The 9,863-nt window shown below is 43.4% G+C and overlaps 1 protein-coding gene across 1 annotated transcript in view; it reads left to right on the top strand.

The window, feature by feature from the left end:
* LOC131744726 (zinc finger protein 721-like) overlaps positions 1-9,863 on the top strand; it is a 54,753-nt gene that overhangs the window by 33,918 nt on the left and 10,972 nt on the right. The window lies entirely within an intron of this gene.

The raw sequence follows: 9,863 nt of genomic DNA, 5'->3' as shown, positions 1-9,863 counted from the left end.
GTGAGAGAAGGGTCATTCACCCTTTGGTATAGACCTTCATGGGCTGTGCCACCAATAATCACGTTGGGAGGGTAGGGTTTGGGTTAGGGCCAGTGACATGGAGATGCCATGAATTTTGGCCCCAAATATAAGCGTCTGGGACCCAAGATGAGGGTAATACTTGAGTTTATTTGAGAAATGGGAGCAAATTGGACAGATATGACATTTAAATGAGCCACCTCTGGGAGTCATGGTAGGAGCTGAGATGGGAAATTTTCATTGTAATACATGAGGTCTGAGAGGTAATATATTGCCAATGTGGAAGGCCCTGTCATAGGGGATAAGCCTGAATTGTGAGATCTATTTTGAACCCATCAACTGAATCAAACAGTCTAGGAGTCTGTAAAAATATGAAAAAAATGACATAATTCTTTGATGGTGTCCTCCAATGTCAAAGTGACTACAATTAGCTCTGTGGATTTTGTCATCCTTTATTTGGGATGTCCCAGTCGTGGGATGGAAAGTGGTAACTCTCCATTGGGCTCCATCACGAATGATGTGGTGCTGCTGTCTGAAATAAATGGACTCCCTTTCCACTGGGACTTGGTTTATCCCAAGAGGCCCCACAGATGGCCAATGGGGCCAGGAGGGGGCAATCTCTCCTGGGTTTGTGGACTTGGGCAAAGGACAGAGGGTGGGAAAAGCCACATTCGCCTGTAGTTCGGATATGCCTGAGGTTTCAAGCTGTATCCTGTAGATACCATTTCCATATAATAAGGAGGCTTCACTGCCTGTTCCAAGCCTGTGGGGTGTTGTTTCCATAACCTATGGTAAAATAGGCAGTTGCACTTAAGGGTCATGGGCTCAGGGCCTATGATGGCTTTTTTCTCAACTAGGGCCCAATCAGCACTAAGATTTGTCTTTTAAGAGAAATCCTAAGCCGCTGAGGGTAGTTTGTATCTGAAACACATAGGGAGTTGTTGGCTATCATGTGTGGTCCAAAGACTCCAAGGGGCACAAGACTGTTGCTAGGACTTTCACCGTAAAGGGGTCACCAGCAGATGTGGCATCGCTTGTTGGATGTTTTTTTTACATGGGCCTGCTGTTGGGGTGGCCCCCATTCAAATTGAAATGATCTTTTCCGTGACATTTTTGTCAATAGATTTAAAAAATACTATTGTAAATTAATTGTTGCAACCAAATGTAGCAGGCCATGGCCTGATAGTGTGCTGCCAGAATGGAGCTCACTGATTTTGGGTGACTCAGACTCATGTAGGAGACACAATAAAGAATCAATCAAATTACTCTACCTCTCTTGGGCCCATGAAGGTTGTAATACAGTTTTTCTGTTTTGTTTTGTTTTTGCTGTGCCGCATCGCTTGCGAGATCTCTGTTCCTCAACCAGGGACTGAACCCCAGCCACAGGAGTGAAAGGCCAGAATTCGAACCACTAGCCCACCAGGGAACTCCTTGTAATACAGTTTTAAATTAAAATATTTTATCAACAGTTCTGCTATGTAGATCTCCAAATGCGCAGCTTCTTGAGCCTTCATCTTGTGCATTCTTCAGAGGATCTGAAGTTCACCAATGAAGTTAGAACTAAACTTTCCAATGATATATTATCTAGGTTTGATGTTCTAACAGAGACAAAACGAACAGCAATTTAAACAACATACAATAGTTTTCGCTCACGGATTCAGGTGAAGGTAACACTAGCCCCAGTAGGAAACCACCTTACTGCCCAGGAACTCGGCAATAGGAACTTTGTCCCCAAGGGATTTGTGGGAACTGTAGTCCAACAGCTCCGAAGTGGCTCAAGTACTTCCGGCGGAAGAGGGTGGGAACTCGGGCTGTGTTCTCCTCTGGCTTTCTGGGAAGTGTAGTCTACAAGTTCCGTACAGACTCGGACGCTTCCGCACAGGCGCCGCTGGGACAGGGGAATTGTGGGAAGTGTATCCCCAAGCGCAGCCTCGGGGCGGGGTTTCAGGCCCTCTCGCTCTGGGCGGTCAGGTAGTCTCCCTCTCTTCCCTCGCGCTGGTGAGTTGCTTCCGCGTTTTGCGACCCGTGGGAATTTCCCTGGGAACCTGTCCAACCCAGCCATCAATTTTGGGGGAAAGAACTGCTTCAGAGAGCAATGGTTTGAGGGCTGGGGCGTGGGCGGTGGTTCCTTTGGGCGGAGTCCTCTGCGTTTGGTGCGGTGGATGGGATCGTTCCTGGCCTGGTTGGAGGGTCTCCAGGGCTCTCTCCTTGAGGACCCATCCCCTAGGCCGTGCACCTAATACCCTGCTCTGTCATTTCTCGCAGTAGAGCATTGGATGAATTACTTAAATTTCTGTCTCTGATGGTTTCTTGTAAAATTGGGATGGCATTACTACTCTTAAAAAACAAAATTCAGGGAATACTCCGAAGGTCCAGTGGTTAGGACTCCGCGCTTTCACTGTCGAGCGCCGGGGTTCAGTCCCTGCTGGGCGAGGGTAAGATCCCACAAGCCGCATGGCGGGGCCAAAAACAAAACAAAAAAGGCAAAATCGAACAAAATTCAGCTGTGTAAATTTGAAGATCTCATTGGTTTTATGCAACAGTTGGTGAATTGGGCAGCATCCCATCTAGTAAATAGAAGGGTTGTACAAAATGGAAAGGTTTTTTTTTTTTGGCAGAAGAGTAGGGCAAAGGAATTATTAGTAAAAGAAAAGAAAGAATTATTTTTAGGTCAGGATCTCTTTTTGTGGGGAAGGGAATGGCAAGGGTTTTATCGTGAAGATTTCCTCTTTGGGGGATGGAAATGGGCTTTGTAATAGATTACCTCGTTAGTGTTGGCCATAAAATACCAGCCTGGTTGATTAACATTATATTTCTATGTAAGGTGGAAACTGCAGTTAAGTCTTGGTTTGTTGTCAAGGGGAGGGGTGTAGCAAATGACTCCATTTGGGGCCGGCCTTTTTTTTTTTTTTTTTTTGCCGCCTCTGGGCATGCGGGATCTTAGTTCCCCCCACCAGACATCAAACCCTTACCCCTTGCAGTGGAAGCACGGAGTCTTAACCACTGGACCACCAGGGAAGTACCGGGCCTGTTCTTTCTTTTTTAACACTACCTTCCTAATATAGTGGTTTGAGAATTAAATGGGATGGTATGAATAAAAGTCTTGATGGAGAAAATGTTCACATATCGAGGTATGGGGCACTCATTTTACCTTATACATGGTTCGGCCTGAACTTTGTGTGAGCCAAAGCAGCCTGACTCATGGTGTGTCAAACACACACAGCACATCTGCTTTAACCATTGAGGTAAAGACTATCCATCTCAAAGATAAGGATAAATAACTCCCTTCCTGTGGCATCTTCCTGCATCTCTCCTCTACCTGAGTATCTTTCCTAGAACAACATAAAACTGTGTTCATTGCAGCTTCCTATATAATGGCAAATCTAGTACTCATCAGGGATTGTGCCAAAATGCTTATTTAATTCATCCAGGAACACAGCATTGGCTTGATAAATTGGGTTTATTCGTTGTGGTGAGAGATTACACCCACCATGGGGAACCATGAGGTGCCACAAGGGTAAGAGGATGTCAGAAAAAAATCTATTGCAGGATTTGGGCTTCATTTAAGTGTTTTGGGAGAGGGCCTAGGGATGCAGGGTTCACTCCAGATTGGATGCTGCCAGAAAGCAGGAGCAATTTTAAGATTTAGTATCTCAATAACTATTCTATTTGAGGAGAGCAGACTAGAACAAAGATAAAGCTTAAGTGGTAAAGAAATACCATCACTATTTTAGCCAAGAGGAGGATGTTTGGCATTGTGTGGGTGGTACAGTGACCTTGTTTTTGTCTGTCTAAAAATTATGAAGGGGACTTCTTTTGTCTCACTTTACCGTGATCTCAGAGAAACCTCATTTGAGGATGGTAGTCTGTGATTTCTGTCCCAAAGGAGAATACTATTGGCCTGTGAGTGCCATGCCAGCTTCCAGATGTCAGGAGTATTTTGTTTTTAGTTCTCGTTACATTCAACGCACCATTATACAGCCATCGTTTGGAAGGAGTTAGATTTTCAGTGCCTGACATTAGAAAATGACTAGCTTATACTGAGTTTAGAAAAATAGATACAGAAGATTTCATTTAAAAAAACGAAGATGTATGTTGATAGGCATATGTATTGACATGTTTTTGGAGAGGAAAAAAACTGGTTATCTTCAAGGGGAAGGAGTCTAGGTGCATCCCCCTCTCCCCCATTTTGATTTATACTATTTTTAATTGGCTTCCAATAACGTGTTTATTTTTATTTTTTTAAATTTTATTTTATTTATTTTTGGCTATGTTGGGTCTTTGTTGCTGTGCGCGGGCTTTCCCTAGTTGCATCGAGCGGGGGGTCCTCTTCATTTTGTTGCATAGGCTCCTCATTGCGGTGGCTTTCTTGTTGTGGAGTCCGGGCTCTAGGTGCAGCGGCTTCAGTAGTTGTGGTGCACGGGCTTAGTTGCTCCGTAGCGTGTGGGGTCTTCCGGGACCAGGGCTCAGACCTGTGTCCCCTGCATTGGCAGGCGGATTCTTAACCACTGCGCCACCAGGGAAGTCCCAACATACGTGTTTTTAAATTTCTAACTATAATAAAGATATTTTAACCAGAAAATATAAAGGAAAAAACTCAATATAAAACATCCTCCTTCATCAATAGAATCCTCCTTGGTGCTCTGGCATTTTGGCTTTGGGAGTCAGAATGACTCCAATGCCAAGCTCTTCAGCCTTCATTATGCTTGCTTTGAGATAGCAGACAGTTTCTTTTTTTTTTTTTTTAATTAATTAATTTATTTATTTACGGTATGCGGGCCTCTCACTGTTGTGGCCTCTCCCGTTGCAGAGCACAGGCTCCGGACGCGCAGGCTCAGCGGCCACGGCTCACGGGCCCAGCTGCTCCGCAGCATGTGGGATCTTCCCGGACCGGGGCACGAACCTGTGTCCCCTGCATCGGCAGGCGGACTCTCAACCACTGCGCCACCAGGGAAGCCCGCAGACAGTTTCTTAACGTCTCTGAAATTTGGTGTTTTCACCTCCGAAGTAGGGATCATAACTTCATTGAAAAGTTTAAATGAGGGAAGAGCACTTTTCCATGAGGACAAGCTTCCACTTTGGCCCTCTGAAGTTGTTTTTCCTGCCAAACCAGTGGTACCACAGGGTCTGGGACCTTCTTCGCTCCTCCTGGTCCCTCCCAAATCATTCTACCTCACCTATTCTTTGACCTTTCAGTTTTGGCCTCATATTGTCAGATTATATTCAAATTAAACTACTTTCAGTCACCTAGTGTTCCCTAAACAGTCATCTCCCCTTAACTTCTTTCTTTTTTATTAAAAAAAAAAAAATTTTGGCTGCGCCCTGCGGCATGCGGGATCTTAGTTCCCAAACAGGGATCAAACCCTTGTCAAGGCCCTGGGGTGGGAACGTCCAGTCCTAGCCACTGGACGGCCAAGGAAGTCCCCCACCCTGTTAATTTCTTGAAGATTGCATGTCCTCACTTGTTCCCTTTCCAACAATATTCCTGCCATAATTGGAGGCATTTCGACTTCAGAAAGTCGTGTCTATGGAACATTTTCGCTGGAGGACTCGAGGTAACGTAATGTAGGAATCCGCCTTACCACTCCGGAAGTCGGGACTCGGCGGGATTCTTTTCTCTCTGGCATTTTGGGAACCGTAGTCAAGGAGCTTCCCGTAGTCTTCCTGGAAAGTGAGACTCTGGACTGTTTTCCTCGGCATTCTGGGAGATGTAGTCCAGGCACTCTGGGTAGTCGCTTGCACTTCCGTTCAGGAAGGCGGATCTGACGAATTCTGGGAAGTGTAGTCCAGAAGCCCGGTGAATTCGTAGGCACTTCCGTTCCCGGAGTGGGTGGGTTGTAGGTGTGTTTTCTGTGGGCCCGTGCGTCTGTTCCGCGTCTCGTTGGCTCTTGCGAACTTCCTGGGTCTCTGCTTGGGACGCGCAACCACCTGGCAATCGATTTAGGGGAAAAGAATCCTCGGCGGAGAACGCAGGTGCGGAGGGGCCAGGGCGGCCGTGTGCGTGCTCCTCGGCGGAGCCTCTGTGCGTTTGGGCGTTCTTGAAACCCCAAGAGGGGACTGGCTCCGCTCGCGTATCCCCTGGATTGGGAGTTTCCGCGGCTCTCACCTCGCCCAGTCCGCCTCCCTACACCTTCCACGCGCGCTTCCACTTCCTCGCGTGGGGCGTTAATCTCCCTGTGCCTCCTTTTGCTTTTCTTTAAAATATTAGGACCTTCCTAGTAGAATTGTTTTGGGAATTGAAAAAGGTGGTACAGATAGAAGTCTTAGTTCCTGGAACGTAGTGAATGGTGATCTCTCCTTGGCGTTAATTTCTCGAGGAGCGGTCAGGTCCTCGGTTTAGGGTCAGAAATCCAGCTTCAATGACCCTTGCCCTTCTCTCTGTCTCTGCGTGACGCTGGATAATCCCGGACCCCTTCGACTTTTTTGGAGGGGAAGGTTCCAGATTGCTCGGGATTGCTTCTAGATTGCTCGGAGGGAGGGGAAGCTTTAACTTTTATCGGGGACGGGGACTCAATCGTGGCACTTCATAGCATTCTTTCTTTCTCCAGCGTGATTTCTCAAAAAGGACCACACGGAGGTAGAGGGAGTGACTCCTGAGCTACTGATAGCAAAGCTCCACGTGAGTGGGACTTGACAGTTTTGTTTTACAATGATCTTCACATCAGTCAGAGAATGTGTAGGATGTGTAATTGGTCATGACTATTGATAGTAATTAATCCTTAACTGTTAACTTAAGTGATGAGGGCTTTACATAAATAAATACTTTATGTCACACCATGGCTCCGTGAAGAAATATTGCTTTTTTCCTGTTCTGAAAAATGAGATTGAGACCCAGGGAGCTGAAAGTTATTTGCCCATAGTCACCCACCAAGTAAGAGGATGAGCTGGGGTTGGAATTCAGGCAGTCTGAGTCCAGAGCTTGAGTTCATAATCTTTTGGATGTAATTCTCCTTAAGCTTTAGGAACTAGGTGGAATCAAGTCAGGACTTGATTATGAAGGACCTCAAAATCAAATAAAATGGGCTTGGACTTTTCTATGAGTTTTAAAAAATATCGTCAACTCTTTTGTTTCACTTGTTACAAATAATATTTTTTATTCTCATAGAACTGTATCATTGTGGAACATTCAGAAAGTAAAGAAATTTGAGAGAAAAAAATTTTTTAATTACTTATTAATCCAGGTGTAAAGATAGCAACAGTTAAGCTTCTAATGCATTTCTGTTTAGTGATTCTTTTTGTGTATTTGTTTATAAACATTTAACAGGTTTTATTTTATCCTACCTTTCTCAGTGATTTTTCCCTTATGTGTTTTAACTGTGGAGATTTCCAAACACTGACAAGGAAGAATAAACTAATGAACTTCCATGTAATTTAATGATCAGTCTTACTATTTTCATTATTATTGTTATTCCTGTGACTGTTTCCTGATTTTTAAGAAAGTTTTTTTTTTTTTTTTTTTTTTGCGGTACGCGGGCCTCTCACTGCTGGGGCCTCTCCCGTTGTGGAGCACAGGCTCCGGACGCGCAGGCTCAGAGGCCATGGCTCACGGGCCCAGCCGCTCCGCGGCATGTGGGGTCTTCCTGGACTGGGGCACGAACCCGTGTCCCCTGCATCGGCAGGCGGACTCTCAACCACTGCGCCACCAGGGAAGCCCAAGAAAGTTTTATTTTTATATAATTTTAAACCTATAGCAAAGTTGCAAAAATAGTATAAGGAACTCTCCTATACTTTTTACGTAAATTCATCAGTTGTTTACATTTTGCCTATCTACTCTGTTCCTCCGTCAGGAATGTACCTGTATTCAGTGACAGCTCATCTTAGCTTTCTGCATGAAGGAAGCCCATGTACCATGAGTAATCAGGAGGTGTCTTGGTAAGAGGGATTTAGGAAAGGCTATCTATAGGATTTTAGCATCTCATACTTGGTAATATTAGACTATTATACTAGATATATTTTTAAATTTTATTTATTTATTTTTGGCTGTGTTGGGTCTTTGTTGCTGTAGGTGGGCTTTCTTTAGTTGCGTTAAGCGGGGGCTACTCTTCATTGCGGTGCGCGGGCTTCTCACTGCAGTGGCTTCTCTTGTTGCAGAGCATGGGCTCTAGGCACGCGGGTTCAGTAGTTGTAGCTCGCAGGCTCTGGAGTGCAGGCTCAGTAGTTGTGGCACACGGGCTAAGTTGCTCCATGGCATGTGAGATCTTCCCGGACCAGGGCTCAAACCCGTGTCCCCTGCATTGGCAGGTGGATTCTTAAACCACTGCGCCACCAGGGAAGCCCCTATACTAGGTATTATACTAGAGAATAGTGTTTATATATTAGATATCTATTAAGTTATTTCTAATCATAGTTAACAGGTAACAGTAGATAATGCCCGATAGCATATTAGGTAACATACTGTTATATAATCCACATCCTGTATTTTGTTCTGTTTTTCATTGGAAGTCTTCATAACTGGTTTTCCCAGTTCAAAGTCCAATTTTATACCCAGCTCACAGATACAGAGAACAGATTGGTGGTTGCCAGAGACAGGGTGTGGCGGGGGTGGGTGAAATGGATGAAAGTGGTTAAAAGGTTCAAACTTGCAATTATAGAGTAAATAAATCACAGAAATATAATGTACATCATTATGACTCTAGTTAATAATACTGTATTGCTCATTTGAAAGTTTCTAGAAGAGAAGATCCTAAAATTTCTCATCATACACAAAACATAAATTTGTAATTATGTATGTTGATGTATGTTGACTAGATTTATTGTGGTAATAATTTCACAACATATACAAAACTAGAATGATTATGTTGTACACCTGAAGTTAATATTATAAGCCAATTATACCTCAATTTAAAAAGCAATAGTAAAGCTCATGGACTTTTTTAAAAGTCCAATTTTATGCCTTGCCTTAAGGTGTATATTTGTTTATAAACATCTTACAAAATTTTTCTCATACTTTTCATGATGTTCTTCTTTGATATGGAATGATTCCACAGCCTTTGTCTTTTTTGTCCTTGATGCTTTTAGGAAGTATAGAGGCAAGTTATTTTAGAGGACCATTTGAGGTTCATCTGATATAGTCCATGTTTAGCTTCAGATTACGCATTGTTGGCAGGGATTCCACAGAAGTGGTGAAGTGTCCTCGTCACTGCAACATAGCAGGAGCCAAAGGATATCAATTTGTCCCTGTATTGGTAAATTCAACTTTGTTTACTAGGCTAAGATAATGTCTGTCAGATTTCTCCATTGTAAAATTACTCTTGTTTTTCGGAATTAATAAAGCTCTCTTATGGGGAGATACATTTATTAGTGGGCATTCTACTATAAAGAGAAGCTTCTTCTCTCCCACTTATTTATTTATTCATTTAAATATAAATATTAGTATGGGCTCAGGATCCATAAATTAGTATTCTAAATGACATGTAGATTAATAAACATTTATTTTTACCAGCTTGAGGTATATTGTACATATCATAGAATTCACCCACTTGAGATTTACAAATCAATGATTTTTAGTAACTTTGCTGAGTGATGCAACCATTGCCATAATAATTTGGAACATTTTCATTTCCACAGTTGGATTCCTTAGTTAGCTCCCATTCTCTCCCCAGATACCCAGGCTACCACTAACCTACTTTCTGTCTTCATAGATTTGCCTATTCTGGACATTTCATATAAATGGAATCATACAATATGTAGACTTTTGTGTCAGTATTCTTTTGCTTTCCCACACATTTACAAGGATTCATCCACATTGTAGCATAATCAGGACTTCATTCCTTTTCATTGGTGCATAATATTCCATTGTATGGATATGCCACAATTTGTTCTTTCATGCATAGGCCAACATTTTG

Source organism: Kogia breviceps, chromosome 18 (genome assembly GCF_026419965.1).
Source record: "Kogia breviceps isolate mKogBre1 chromosome 18, mKogBre1 haplotype 1, whole genome shotgun sequence".
NCBI lineage: Eukaryota > Metazoa > Chordata > Mammalia > Artiodactyla > Physeteridae > Kogia > Kogia breviceps.
Note: the sequence above shows the minus strand (reverse complement) of the source record. Positions and strands in the feature narration are given on the sequence as shown.